At 38.4% G+C, this 16,602-nt stretch overlaps 1 protein-coding gene across 30 annotated transcripts in view; it reads right to left on the reverse strand.

Moving 5' to 3' along the window:
• FANCC (FA complementation group C) overlaps positions 1–16,602 on the reverse strand; it is a 343,736-nt gene that overhangs the window by 307,264 nt on the left and 19,870 nt on the right. The gene's annotated exons all lie outside the window — the stretch shown is intronic.

Genomic DNA, 16,602 nt, shown 5'->3' on the forward strand with positions numbered 1-16,602 from the left:
ACTTATCAAACAACAAACATTTTTATACTAAAAAAAAAAAAACCTGCTTATAGAAGCATTACTCCTGGAGGCAAACTTTAAATATTTGGAGGTCAAGCACCAAAGAAAATGAAGGGAAGATATAATCAACAAAACTTACAAAAAAAAAAAAAAAAAACTAGAAGACAAGCACTTTCAGACTGGAAGGGCTAGCCAAGCGCCCATCACAATGGATGAAAAGTTTCATACAACAGCACATCATTATAAGATTTTACTGTAAAAGAATTGGAAGACAGAGGGAAATGGAACAACTCTGAAGGAAAATTACTCAGAATTCACAATTCTGAAGGAAAATGATTTCCAACCTGGAATTCTATATCCAGACAAACTATCAATCGAGTATAACTAGTACAGTGACTAGAAATAATTAACCTCCCACACACCATTTTAAGAAGGTACTAGAAGACGTGCTCCCCCAAAAGCAAGGAGTTAACCAACAAAGAGGATACAGTAAAGAGAAGATATATATAATACCAGACAAAGAATAGAAGAATGGATGATAAGGAAGAAAAATCCTCAGATGGTTGCAAAGAAACTTTTAAACAAGAAAAGAAGGGGTTATTTATATCTGCCCAGATTTCTACCTCATGTAAATAACAAAAGAGTTAAACCTTCACAAACTCTTAAAGTAAAAAGAAAGGGGAAAAAAAGAAAGAAGAGGAAGGCAAAAGCAACAGCAGCAGTCATTGTGGTATACCAATCTTCTATGTTGACAGAAATATCCAAAGCTCTTCTGAATAAGGGATAACAAGATCAGCTACGTGCTTTCACAACTACCAATGTTAGGTTACAACATGATACTTGACAGTGGCTGGCAATTCTCCTGATCAAAAAAATATGTTCAACTGAAGTTAGAGAACAAATGTAAATGAGAGATTTTACTGGTTTCTTTTGATAAATGCCTCTTTTTATTCAAGGACTAGGGATAGTTTATCAACAGTCACATAAATGCTCCATTACCCAATTTAAACGCTCCCTCAAAACTCTAGATAAGAAATTCAGAAAAGGCAAATGAATTTTAAAATCTAGTCAACAATAAACAAGGAAACAAAACCAAAACAACCACCTTGCCTTCTCCTCCCCACCCGCTACCACCCAGAACTACTAGCCCAGTTCATTCAAAGAGCTTAAATTTGATCCTTATATACTCAAAATTCATACAAGATGTCAAAAGATATCAGAGCACAGAATGTAATTCTAGAAAATATTATAATGCTGAATTGATACTCAACCAGTCGTACCACTAAGTGGAAAATAAGGAGAAAAGCAAATTAGAGTGGTGCAGATTTTGAATGCTTGTCCCACCCTGGTCTAGCTGAAAGGCAAAACCACAAGAAACATGCTCAGAATCATTTAAATAAAATTCCTTAAATACAGGATTCTAAAATGTCAAACTAATACAATCTTAAAATAGCAACTATTTTTAGTGCCTTTCTATTTTTTTTAATTGACCAAAGCAATTGAATTCCACTAGCAGCTAATTTTTGCCAAATTTAATTATAACACACTCATTTAAGTTAAAAGGCCATAAATAAAGAATAAAATATTTATACCATATTTTTGCATTCCTACAATTCAAAAACAACAGGATCAAATTTTTTTCAGGCCGTGAATAAACATGTCATATTTTAGGCTAAAAGCATATTTTATTCCAAAATTAGGAGTGAAAATGAAGCTCAAAAGCAATGACCTCCCAGTCTTGAATTCAGTGGCATTAATATTAATGACAATCCCACTCATTTCAAAGGCATGTCCCAGAGTGTTTATATTATGAAAAATGGGTCTGGAATGTCATCTTCAGTAAATTTTAAATTGTTTAATCTGAGGTTTTGCTAGATTTGTAACAGCTGCACTTGTGTTTACAACTATAATTTACAGCGTGGCACTCTTTTACACATTTTTTGGGGTATAGTTGGTACAAACATGTTGTACTGATCAATGGAAATGAGTTTGGTATCTCTCTATAGCTACAAGTTTAGTCAGAATAAAGTTTTGTTTTGGATTAACATTTTAAAACAAATGCATCATAGACCTTCAGAAGTTTTATGGTATTGGTTAGAGAAGGATGGGACAAAAACTTCCATTCATATACAAACATTTGGAAAATGACTCAATTTGTGTTTGTAGAATTCAAATTTTGTTTGGGGAAAAGATATACATATCAAATACACTGTGGGTCTAATTTGTTTGCTGGCATTCACTGAGGGTCTTGGGGCACATTACCAAGCAGAAACTGGTTAAGCAGTATTCAAAAGTTACATTTCTTCTAATGCCTCTATTTACACAGTAGAAAGATGCAACAAAAAAGTCTGCCAAAAACTTGCTTAAGAATGCTTCAATAGGAAGCATCAGAAACCCTTGATATGGAGCTGCTGGTGCAATGAAAAGAGCACCAGACAAGAGTTAGTTTCCCGGGAAAACACTCAACAGCTTTGCCACTAAGCAACCTCATTTTCCTTCTCTGTAAACATTTCAAAGAGAAATTATTATTGAAGGTGAATGTTTTCTGCTAAAATCAGTTGACTCTTTTAGTAACTGAAAACATTATCATGCCATAAGAATTAAGACACATTTAAAAGATGTACAACAGAAGTAACCCTAGCAGTTCTTCAGCAGCTATGTTCTTTTGGGCAATCTCTCAAGAACCCCTAATCCTGGCCCAAATTAATTTTTTTGAAAAAGCTCCACTCTATTTTTCGTTTGAATACCTGTCTTACTTTGGTACGTATGGTTTCATGAAGTATGAAACACATTTAGTAGGGTTTATGACCAAGGTAATATTAGAAATGAACCAAGACCCAGAAATAGTGAAAAAAAAACCAAGCTTATAAAATCAATAAACTTTAAACAAAAATCATTAGAACAAAAGCTCTGATTTCTAAAGGGCGTATGGTATATTATTGCTGGATTCGTGGGGTCGCAAAGAGTCAGACATGACTGAGTGACTGAACTGAATTGAACTGAATAACAATAAGCTTTTCTTCCCTACAACTATGAAACTTTGAACTCATCAGAGAACATAGATTACTAACTATAGCAATTTCCCCAATAAGTATGATACATTTGTTCTGAACTACCCATTTCTTTTTCTAAGTGTCATTTCAAGACGATCCAAAAGTTAGTAAATCACTTCATACAAAAGTCATAAATTCAAATGTTCAAAAGAGGTCAGTAAAATGAGTAAAGCAATCAGATGGGCTTGAGGCAACCAGAAAAGTAAAGACTATCCAAAGATGGCCAGAACTTAGCTCTTGCCAGCTGCTGCCAAAAAAAGTCAGATTTAGTATTGTCAGACTGCTTTTCAGCTTAAAGATAAGCTGAAAATAACTTTCATCTTAAAGATAAGTAAAGTAACTTAGTGTTTAAATGTAGGTAAATTGAGGTAGCAGATAGATGAGCCCCAGGTTGAAGAGTTTCTCCCCACCTCAATCTCTGGCCAGGAACGGATATCCAGCTTGGAGCCACTATAGGCCAAGGCCATCCGAGATCACACTGACAAAAAAATTTTCAGACATCATGCAAGCCATATACATCTACCATATTTGTTCTTTACAGATCTAGTTAAAATACTACTTACAAGACTAATAAGAAGTTTAGTGACATTTTTAATGCTTCAATTATATTATAATTCATGTTAATATATTCAACAGTTTACTTTTTCCTATGAAAATTATTACCTTAACTTCATCAAGCAAGAGAAGCCATCTGGCCAATCACAAATGGAAGACAGTAAATGATTCTTCCTTTATCAAATACCCAGGTATGCCACAACACCCTCTACTCCCAATCCATCCTGGAAGGGAACCTCAGCCAGAACAAGAATCAAGTCCACTACTACATCCCCAGCACCTAGCACAGTGCCTAAGTCATCAGAGTTGTATGTGACAGAGTTTACCAGCACTCCCCACATCTGTGGCAAATGAATACTTCCCAGCAGCTTGGAAGTTAGGCTGGCTGTATGACTAAGTTCTGGCCAAAGAAATGAGAGTATAAATGATGTACATGCCTTTTCATGCGTGACCTCTAAAACAACCTGTGCAGTCTTCTAAATTCTCCCCCAAAACACAAGGCTGGAAGTAAAGAACTGAATCAGTGCAGCTAGAAAATGGAAGGACCCCCAGAGAAACTGGGGAACCTTCAGGAAATCTGTATATAAAAACATGCACAAGAGAGACAACTGACATACAGCGGCCTGACATACATCATGCAGCAACTGACATACATCATGCAAAATGCCAGGCAGATGAAGCACAAGCTGGAATCAAGATTGCCAGGATAAATATCAATAACCTGAGATATGCAGATGACACCACACTTATGGCAGAAAATAAACAGGAACTAAAGAGTCTCTTGATGAAAGAGGAGAGCGAAAAAGTTGGCTTAAAACTCAACATTCAGAAAACTAAAAGCATGGCATTCAATCCCATCACATCATGGCAAATAGATGGGGAACAGTGGAAACACTGAGAGACTTTATTTTTGGGGGCTCCAAAATCACTGCAGATGATGACTGCAGCCATGAAATTAAGACATTTACTCCTTGGAAGAAAAGCTATGACCAACCTAGACAGCATATTAAAAAGCAGAGAGACATTACTTTGCCAACAAAGGTCCGTCTAGGCAAAGCTATGGTTTTTCCAGTCGTCATGTATGGATGTGAGAATTCGACTATGAAGAAAGCTGAGCACTGAAGAATTAATGCTTTTGAACTGTGGCATTGGAGAAGACCCTCGGACTGCAAGGAAATCCAACCAGACCATCCTAAAGAAAATCAGTCCTGAATATTCATTGGAAGGACTGATGCTGAAGCTGAAACTCCAATACTTTGGCCACCTGATGCAAACAACTGACTCACTGGAAAAGACCCTGATGCTGGGAAATACTGGAGGCAGGAGGAGAAGGGGACAACAGAGGATGAGATGGTTGGATGGCATCACTGACCCAATGGACATGTGTTTGAGCAAGCTCCGGGAGTTGGTGAAGGATAGGGAAGCCTGGCATGTTGCCGTCCATGGGGTTGTAAAGAGTCAGACATGACTGAGCAACTGAACTGAACTGTCACACTAGCAAAAATTAACACTTGTATTATGTTAAGCCACTGAGATTTAGGATTTTGTTACCATAACTAGTATTTACTTTGACTAATACTGTGTTGAATATTTGTGAAATGAATGCCTAAGTAAATACTTAAGTGCCTCAGTCAAGTAAGAACCTAGGCATCAAAAGTGCAAAGATTCCTGTCCCTCTGAGTTGGTTGACAAATGCTTATATAATGATCTTCAATCCCATTACAGACACCATGGCTTGAATTTCAAAACATATGGGACTGTGGAAAACAACCATAAAATTAGCACAAAGGCAGTCAAAACAGTTATATGAGAATACAATCTTCAAGAACTTATGTGTACTTCAATGTAGGCAGAAAAGCACATATCAAAAATAACCACTCATGATTTTTTAAATCTCATCAGACCTGGAATAGAGAAAAACTTCCACAACCCAATAAAGGGCATATATGTAAATAACCTAGAACAGCCAAACAACTTTGAAAAGAACAAAGTTGAAGGACTTACATTTACATTGATTTCAAGACTCATCAAAAGGCTATAGTAATCAAGGCATGCTGCTGCTGCTGCTGCTGCTAAGTCACTTCAGTCGTGTCCGACTCTGTGCAACCTCATAGACAGCAGCCCACCAGGCTCCCCCGTCCCTGGGATTCTCCAGGCAAGAACACTGTAGTGGGTTGCCATTTCCTTCTCCGGTGCATAAAAGTAAAAGTGAAAGGGAAGTCGCTCAGTCGTGTCCGACTCTTCGAAACCCCATGGACTGCAGCCCACCAGGCTCCTCCATCCATGGATTTTCCAGGCAAGGGTACTGGAGTGGGGTGCCATTGCCTGAACCCTTTGCTCATACAATATATAAAAGTGAACTCAAAATGGATCATAGACCTAAAGTGTAAAAGCTAATACTATAAAATCTCTGAAAGAAAACATAGGAAAAAAAAGAATCTCAGCAACCTTGGGTTAGGAAAAGATTTCCTATATAGGACATAAAAGGCACAAACTTTAAAGTAAAATAATCAATAAACTGGACTTCAACAAAATTAACTTCTTGCTCTTCAAAAGATACCATTATGAAAATAAAAAAGGAAGTCATAAACTGGGAGAAAAACATTTGCAAATCATGTATCTGACAAAGGACTTGTATTACAAAAATACAATTTAAAATGATTGTGCAATATTACTACAAACACATTAGAAGGGCTAAAATTAAAAAGACTGACCATCCTAAGTGTTGGTGAGGATGTGGAACTGGAAACTCTCATATACTGCAAGTGGGAATAGAATGGTATAACCCCTTTTGAAAACAACTTAGCAATTTTTTTATTCAAGTAAGCTAGCTGATTTACAATACTGTATTAGTTTCAGGTGTACACAGTAATTTTTTTGTCTGTTACTTTTTATTTTTTAAATTATGAAAATATGATAACACACAGGAGACTTGGAAAATACAGAACAAAGTTACAGTTCTACTATATAATTATTTTTAAGTAGACAAATTAAGATTTTTAGTTGGAGTTTCAACATCAAACTCTCAAAACTTAATAGAATGAATATACAGAGAAGCAGAAGGATATAGTAGACCTGAAAAGTACTATGAACCAATTCAACATAATTAAGATTTATATAATTTTCACAAAACAGTAGAATAAAAATTCTATTCAACTTCCCACAGATTATAAACTATGAGACACTAAAACATATTCAGGGACATAAGACCAGGTTCAAAAATTTGATAGTCTAAAGGTACTGAAATCATACAGAGTCTGTTCTCTTATCACTGTGGAATTACATTAGAGATCAATATCAAAAGATATTTGAAAATAACTCACATATTTTCAAGTGTGATATGACATTTACCAGGAGAGATCTTGACTTAGCCACTGAAAGGTTCAATAAAGTCAGAAGACTGAAAAAACACAGACAGTAATTACAGAGAAACATTTTAATAAGAAATTAATACCAAAATGAGAAATTAATATCAAAGATACTTTAAAAATCCCATGCATTTGGAAATTAAGTGTCTACTTTCAAATGATGGGTGTTATCTAAGAAGTCATAACAAGGAAATAGAAAGCACTTGTAACAGAATAAAAATGAAAAGAGAAATTTACCAGAATTTGTTGTATGCAGTTGAAACTGCTCAATGCAATTAAATACAATGTGGCATCTTGAATAAGGTATGTATATATCCTTACACATACAAACATGTATCAGTTCAGTTCAGTTCAGCCGCTCAGTCGTGTCCGACTCTTTGCAACCCCATGAATTGCAGCACGCCAGGCCTCACTGTCCATCACCAACTCCTAGAGTTCACTCAGACTCACGTCCATTGAGTCGGTGATGCCATCCAGCCATCTCATCCTCTGTCGTCCCCTTCTCCTCCTGCCCCCAATCCCTCCCAGCATCAGAGCCTTTTCCAATGAGTCAACTCTTCGCATGAGGAGGCCAAAGTACTGGAGTTTCAGCTTTAGCATCAGTCCTTCCAAAGAAATCCAAGGGCTGATCTCCTTTAGAATGGACTGGTTAGATCTCCTTGCAGTCCAAGGGACTCTCAAGAGTCTTCTCCAACACCACAGTTCAAAAGCATCAATTTTTCGGCGCTCAGCCTTCTTCACAGTCCAACTCTCACATCCATACATGACCACAGGAAAAACCATAGCCTTGACTAGACGAACCTTTGTTGGCAAAGTAATGTCTCTGCTTTTGAATATGCTATCTAGGTTGGTCATAACTTTCCTTCCAAGGAGTAAGCATCTTTGAATTTCATGGCTGCAGTCATATATACACACATATATACATACACACACAAAAGCATTTCTACTATGCCTGATTGCTACTATGCTTAATAAAGACTTGAGAAAGAACATCAAAAAAAAAAAAATAAAGAGACAGAAAATTGAAAAACATAAATGAGCAGTGAAAAGGAAACAGAAAAAGTGAAACCAACTATATAAAATGAAAATATCATCATAAAGTCTAGTTGTTTTTAAACATGGCTGCTCATTAAATATGTTTATCTGGAGCTTTGGAGGGAAAAAAAAGAAATATCTGAGCGTCTGTATTTTTCAAAAATTTCCAAGATAATTCTGATATCCATCTGGATTTTAAAAAGTGGTCACAGGTTTTTCTATTAAATGGTAGTTTTAGTGATATAAAATTATATTATTTTCTGTTGACCAATCATGATACAGTGGTACTAAATTAATAATAGTTACATAATCACAATAGTAAAAGATGTTTTCACAATCAATAGCCAGACAAAAACAAAAGATAATTACAATTGCAAGCCATAACGGAAACATGATTAACCTAACAATATAAAATAAATACATACAATTTGGAGGGGTTAAGTAGAGCAGTGTGGTAAGCAGAAGTGCATACATGTACTTGTTTTAATCCACGCGGCCAGTCTATATCTTTTGTTTGGTGCATTTGAACCACTTACATTTAAGGTAATTGGCAATATAATTACCATTTTCTTAATTGTTTGGGGTTTATTTTGTGTAGGTCTTTTCCTTCTCTTGTGTTTCCTGCCTAGAGAAGTTCCTTTAGTGTTGTAAAGCTGGTTTGGTGGTGCTGAATTCTCTTAACTTTTGCTTGTCTGGAAAGCTTTTGATTTCTCTGTTAAATATGAATCACAGTCTTGCTGGGTAGAGTATTCTTGGTTGTAGGTTCTTCCTTTTCATGACTTTAAATAAATTATTCCATTCCCTTCTGGCCTGTAGTTTCTGTTGAGAAATCATTTGATAAACTTATGGGAGTTCCCTTGTATGTTACTTATTGTTTTTCCTTTGTCACTTTTAATATTTTATCTTTGTCTTTAATTTTAGTCAGTTTGATTACTATGTGTCTCAGTGTATTCCTCTTTGCATTTATCCTGCTTGGAATGCTCTGCACTTCCTGGACTTGGTTGACTGTTTCCTTTCCCATGTTAGGGAAATTTTCAGCTATTATCTTTTCAAATATTTTCTAAAGTGCTTTCTCTCTGTATTCTTCTTCTGGGACCCCTATAATGTTGGTGCAGTTAACATTGTCCCAGAGGTCTCTTACACTGTCTTCATTTTTTTTTCATTCTTGTTTCTATATTCTGTTCTGTAACAGTGACTTCCACCATTCTGTCCTCCAGGTCATTTATCTGTTATGCTGCCTCAGTTCTTCTACTATTGATTCCTTCCAGTATATTGTTCATCTCTATTTGTTCTTTAGTTCTTGTAGGTCTTTGGCAAACATTTCTTGCATTTTCTCCATTCTGTTTCTGAGATCCTGGATCATCATTATCATTATACTGAATTCTTTTTCTGGAAGGTTGCCTAGATCCACTTCATTTAGTTCTCTTTGGGGTTTTATCTTCTCCTTTCATCTGGGACATAACTCTCTGCTTTCTTATCCTGATCAACTTTCTGTAATGTGGTTTCCATTCTAGCCACTGTGAAATTGTGGTTCTTCTTGCTTCTTCTGTCTGCCTTCTACTGCATGAGGCAAAGAGCCTTGTGTAAGCTTCCTGATGGGAGGGGTTGGGTGGGAAAAACTGGGTCTTGCTCTGGTGGGCAGGGCCTTGCTCAGTAAAGCATTAATCCAATTATCTGCTGATGGATGGGACTGTACTCCCTGTTAGCTTTTTGTCCTGAGGTGACTCAGCCCTGGGTTTTATTTATGTTTTTGAACTGTGGTGTTGGAGAATATTCTTGAGAGTTCCTTGGCCTGCAAGGAGATCCAACCCGTCCATTCTAAAGATCAGTCCTGGGTGTACTTTGGAAGGAATGATGCTAAAGCTGAAACTCCAGTACTTTGGTCACCTCATGAGAAGAGTTGACTCATTGGAAAAGACTCTGATGCTGGGAGGGATTGGGGGCAGGAGGAAAAGGGGACGACAAAGGATGAGATGGCTGGATGGCATCACCAACTCGATGGACGTGAGTCTGAATGAACTCTGGAAGATGGTGATGGACAGGGAGGCCTGGTGTGCTGCAATTCATGGGGTCACAAAGAGTCGGACACAACTGAGCGACTGAACTGAACTGAACTGACCCAGCCCTGGGGTCTATAGGGTCATGCATGGTAGGGTTAATGGTGACCTCTCAGAGTACTTAAACCAAGGGACAGCTTCCAGGACTGCTGCTGCCAGTGCTCCCATCCCTGCAGTAAGCCCCCCAACCCACGCCTCCATAGGAGACCCTTGAACACTAGCAGGTAGGTCTGGTTCAGTCTCCTGTGAGGTCACTGCTCCTTTCCCTTGGATCTTGGTGCATATCAATTTTGTTTGTGCCCTCCAAGAGTTGAGTCTCTATTTCCCCCAATCCTGTAGAAGTCATGTAATCAAATCATGCTGGCCTTCAAGGGCTTCCCAATCCCTTTGCTGGATCCCCAGGCTGGGAAGCCTGACATGGGACTCAGACCCCTCATAACAGTGGGAGAACTTCTTGGGTATTATTGTTCTCCAGTTTTTGGGTGGCCCACCTGGAGGGTATTGGATTTGATTTTATCGTGATTGCGTCCCTCCTACTGCCTTGTTGGAGCTTCTTCTTTGTCTTTGGATATAAGATATCTCTTTCTGTTGGGTTCCAGCATCCCCCATTGTTCAACCGTTGTTCAACAGCTAATTGTGATTTTGTTGCTCTCCCAGGAGATAGGCACATGTCTTACTCCACCATCTGGAACCGGAAACCGCAATTTCTTAAAAAGCTAAACTTTTACCTACCCTACAATTTAGCCCTTCCACTCCTACACTTTTACCCAAGAGAAATAAAAGCTATGCTCATCCAAACACTTTAACATAAATATTCATAAGTTTTATCTGTATAAAAAAAATTGAAAACTACCTAAATGTCCATGAAAAGGAGACAAAAAACTGCTATATCCAAATAATGAAAGACTACTCACCAATAAAAATGAACTAGTAACACAAGCTACACAACACAGTTACCAAAACAATTATACTAAGTGAAAAAAGACCCCTCAAAACAGAGGATGTATTATCTGAATCAATTTATATGAAATTTTACAAAATGTAAATTAGTTTATAGTGACAGAAAGCAGATTAGTGATTGCCTGGGAATGGGAGGAGCAACCGTTAGAACTGGACATGGAACAACAGACTGGTTCCAAATAGGAAAAGGAGTACGTCAAGGCTGTATATTGTCACCCTGTTTATTTAACTTATATGCAGAGTACATCATAAGAAACACTGGACTGGAAGAAACACAAGCTGGAATCAAGACTGACGGGAGAAATATCAATAACCTCAGATATGTAGATGACACCACCCTTATGGCAAAAAGTGAAGAGGAACTAAAAAGCCTCTTGATGAAGGTGAAAGTGGAGAGTGAAAAAGTTGGCTTAAAGCTCAACATTCAGAAAACAAAGATCATGGCATCCGGTCCCATCACTTCATGGGAAATAGATGGGGAAACAGTGGAAACAGTGTCAGACTTTATTTTTCTGGGCTCCAAAATCACTACAGATGGTGATTGCAGCCATGAAATTAAAAGACGCTTACTCCTTGGAAGGAAAGTTGTGATGCACCTAGATAGCATATTCAAAAGCAGAGACATTACTTTGCCAACAAAGGTTCGTCTAGTCAAGTCTATGGATTTTCCTGTGGTCATGTATGGATGTGAGAGTTGGACTGTGAAGAAGGCTGAGCGCTGAAGCATTGATGCTTTTGAACTGTGGTGTTGGAGAAGATTCTTGAGAGTCCCTTGGACTGCAAGGAGATCCAACCAGTCCATTCTGAAGGAGATCAGCCCTGGGATTTCTTTGGAAGGAATGATGCTAAAGCTGAAACTCCAGTACTTTGGCCACCTCATGCAAAGAGTTGACTCATTGGAAAAGACCCTGATGCTGGGAGGGATTGGTGGCAAGAGGAAAAGAGGATGACAGAGGATGAGATGGCTGGATGGCATCACTGACTCGATGGATGTGAGTCTGACTGAGTGAACTCCAGGAGTTGGTGATGGACAGGGAGGCCTGGCGTGCTGCGATTCATGGGGTTGCAAAGAGTCGGACACGACTGAGCAACTGATCTGATCTGATATGGGAATGGGAGGAGAGAGTGGAGTAAAACAGGTAGAAGAAAAGTAGACAAAGGAGCACTAGGAAAGTTGAGGGTATGATATACATGTTCATTATCTTAATTGTGGTGATGGTTTCAAGGATGTATTCATATTTAAAGAGTACAATTTGATATGTTTTGACATATGTATGGAGAAAAGGAAAGATATACCCATTTGAATGCAAAGTTCCAAAGAACAGCAAGGAGAGATAAGAAAGCGTTCCTGAGTGATCAATGCAAAGAAATAGAGGAAAATAGTAGAATGGGAAAGACTAGAGATCTCTTCAGAAAATTAGAGATACCAAAGGAACATTTCATGCAAAGCTGGGCACAGTAAAGGACAGAAATGATATGGACCTAACAGAATATAAAAAGAAGAAGTGTCAAAAAGACACAGAACTATTCAAAAAAGATCTTAACCACCCAGACAAGCACGATGGTGTGATCACTCACCTAGACCCAGACATCCTGGAATATGAAGTGGGTCTTAGGAAGGGTCACTACGAACAAAGCTAGTGGAGGTGATAGAATTCCAGTTGAGCTATTTCAAACCCTAAAAGATGATGCTGTGAAAGTGCTGCACTCAGTATGCCAGCAATGTGGAAAGCTCAGCAGTGGCCACAGGCCTGGAAAAGGTAAGTTTTCATTCCAGTCCCAAAGAAAGGCAATGCCAAACAATGCCCAAACTACCACACAAATGCACTCATCTCACACACTAGCAAAGGAATGCTCAAAATTCTCCAAGCCAGGCTTCAATAGTATGTGAACCATGAACTTCCAGATGTTCAAGTGAGATTTAGAAAATATTAGCAAAAAAGACCTTCTAAAACCAAAGATGGAACCACAAAGGAAAGGAGAAGTGGAGATGCAGGATAGTCAAGACCCATACCAGGTAGTCAACTCACAAATGTGAGAATAATTACAGTTGCACAGAGGTTCTCTCCAAGGAGCAAGGACTCCAAGACACTCATCAGGCTCCCCAGCTCAGGGGTCCTGCACTGAGATGAGCCTCCACAACACTTGGCTTTAAAAGTCAGAGTGGATTACTTTCAGGAGAGCCAGAAGGCTGTGTAAAATAGAGACTCCACTCCTAAAGAGCACATACAAAATCTCACACATTCTAGGACCTAGAGAAAAAGCAATCATTTGAAAGAAGCCTGGGTCAGACTCAGCTGCTGATCTTGAAAAGCTTCCCAGAGAGGCAGGACGCAACTGGAACTCACTCTGGAAGCACAGACACTGGTGGTAGCCATTTGTGAAAGCTCATTCTACCTGGTGGACACTGGTGCTGATAAGCACCATTTTGGAATCACTCCTCTAGCTTATAAGTGCTGAGACTCAGGCATGTCCACCAACCTGTAGGCAGCAGTACTGAGATACCTCTGGCCAAGCAACTAGCAGGGCTGAGACACAACCCCCACCAGCAGACCTGCTGCCTTAAGACCATCTAAGCCCACAGAACCCTGGGATTGGCCCTGATCACCAGAGAGCACAGGATCCAGCCCAGCACACCAATGCACTGGCACTAGCCCTGGGACCCCCAGGGCTCTGCAGCCAGAGACCTCAGAATGGGGCTGCATCCCCAAGGGTCCCACTAGTGCTGGGACCAGCCAGGACCAATGGAGAGACAGCAGTCCTGAGATCCCTGGGACCACTGCCCCACCTAAGCAGGCTGACACTAGCTCTTGGATCCCAGGGGCTCTACAGTCATATACTTTACAACCCAGCCCCAGCTACCAGTACACCAACATCAGGACTGGGATTCTTCTGGCCATGCAGCCAGCTATACTAGGACCCAATACCATCCACCAGTGGCTGGCAGCCTGCACACAAGGTCAGACCTGGCAATCAACTGGACCAGGGCCAGCTACTCCTGGCTACTCAGCAAGCCACAACAGAAGGACCCACACAGCCTATACAGAGGGCATCCCTAGAGTACACATTTCTGGTGACAAGAAGGGAATGCACTGCTGGGACACACAGAACATTTCCAACAAAAGGTCCTTCTCCAAAGTTTGTAAATATAACCAACCTACCAGATATATGAGGCTTCTTTCCTGGTGGCTCAGAGGTTAAAGCGTCTGCCCGCAATGCAGGAGACCTGGGTTCGATCCCTGGGTTGGGAAGATCCCCTAGAGAAGGAAATGGCAACCCACTCCAGTATTCTTGCCTGGAGAATCCCATGGATGGAGGAACCAGGTAGGCTACAGTCCACGGGGTCGCAAAGAGTTGGACATGACTGAGTGACTTAACTAACCAGATATACAGAAATAAAAACAGCAAATTAGGCAAAATGAGGCAACAAAGGAATACGTTCAAAACAAAGGAATAAAATGAGACCCCAGAAGAAAAATTAAGTTAAGGTATTCTACTCAACAGAAGTTAAGGCAATCTACTCAATAGAAAGTTCAAGGTAATGATTATAAAGATGTTCAAACAACTCAGGAGAAAATTTAATGAACAGATTGAGAAATCAGAAGTTTTTAACAAAGAGTTGGAAAATATAAAGAAGAACTAGGCAGAGATGAAGAATACATGAAAAATACACTAGAAGGAATCAAAAATAAATTAGAAGATACAAAGAAATGGATCAGCAGGCTGAAAGAGAGTAGTGAAATCACTGAAGCAGAATAGAAAAAAGAATAAAGAGACCTCTGGGAAAATATCAAACATACTAACATTCACATTATAGGTACCCCAGGAGAAGAGAGCAAGAAAGGAGAGAGAACATATTTCAAGACACAATAGCTGAAAACTTCCCTAACCTAGGAAAGGAAACAGATATCCAGCCAAGTTCAGGAGGTACCGAGTACCAAACAGGGTCAACCCAACAACACATTATAATTAAAATGACAAAAATTAAAGATAAAGAGAAACTAATAAAATCAGAAAGGAAAAAGCAACAAGTTAAGAACAAGTGAATTCCAATAAGGCTATCAGCTAACTTCAACAGAAACCCTACATGCCAGAAGGGAGTGGCACAATATATTTAAAGTGATGAAAGTGAAAACCTACAACCGAGAATACTCCTCTACCTGACAAGGCTTTTATTCAGATTTAAAGGAGAGATCAAAACTTTTACAGGCAAGCAGCTGAGTTCAGCACCACCACACCAGCTTTACAACAAATATTAAAGGGACTTCTCTACACTAAAAAGGCCACAACTAGAAACATGAAAATTACAAAAAGTAAAGTCTCATTGATAAGGTCAAACACACAGTAAAGGTAGTAAATCAGCCATGTATAAAGATAAAAGGAAGATTAAAGACAAAAACCAAAAAACACCTATATGCACAATAAGTAATTAAGAGACACAAAACACAAAAATATGTAAAATATGTCAAAAACAGTAAAAATGAAGGATTGTTAAAATGTGTTAGAGCTTAAGAGATCAGCAATTTAAAATAATCACAGATAGATTAGATGGATGGTGATGTACAGTGTGGGGAACAGAGTCAGTAATTGTGTAATATCTTTGTATGATAACATAATAACTAGACTTATGGTGATCATTTTGAAAAGTACAGAAATACCAAATCTGTATTTTGTGTAACAGGAACTAACAGGGTGTTGTAAATCAGTTATTCTTCAAAAATAAAGAAACTCACAGAAAAAGAGGTCAGGTTTCTGGTTACCAGAGGCAGGAGGTGGGGGGGAAAGGGAACTGGATGAAAGTAATCAAAAGGTACAACTTCCAGTTATAGGATAAATAGGTACAGGGAATATATGCAATAGTTTATAATTATAAACACAGTATAACTTTTAAAATTTGCAAATCACCATGTTGTACACCAGAAACTTATAGAACATTGTACATCAACTATACTTCAAAAAAAGTTAGAAAAAAAGGTAAATGAGTCTTAGGAATGTAACGTACAACATGATAATATAATTAACACTGTTCTATGGTATGCAAGAAAGGTATTATGAGAGTAAGTCCTATGATTTTTCATCACAAGGAAGAAATCATTTTCTATTTTTTAATATTTTGTATCCATATGAGATGATGGATGTTCACTAAACTTACTGTGATAATAATTTCATGATGCATATAAGTCAAATCATTATGCTATACACTTTAAACTTACAGAGCACAAGATGTCAATTATATCTCAATAAACTGGAAAGGGAAAAAGTTTAACACCTGAAACCATAAAGTTCTTAGAGAAAAATGTAGGCAATAACTTCACTGACACTGGTCTTAGTGAATTTTTTTTTTTTTGGAGTGGACTCCTAAAACAAGGGAACCAAAAGCAAAAATAAGCAATAGGGCTATATCAAACAAAAATTTTTCCCACCCTGATGCTTCCCTATCATCAAAACAAAAAGGCAACCTACTGATTGGAAGAAGACATCTGCAAATCCTATATCCAATAAGGAGTTAATATAAAAAATATACAAACTCAAATTCAACATCAAAAAAACCCAAACAAGCCAACTAAAAAATAG

Source organism: Bos indicus, chromosome 8 (genome assembly GCF_029378745.1).
Source record: "Bos indicus isolate NIAB-ARS_2022 breed Sahiwal x Tharparkar chromosome 8, NIAB-ARS_B.indTharparkar_mat_pri_1.0, whole genome shotgun sequence".
Lineage (NCBI taxonomy): Eukaryota > Metazoa > Chordata > Mammalia > Artiodactyla > Bovidae > Bos > Bos indicus.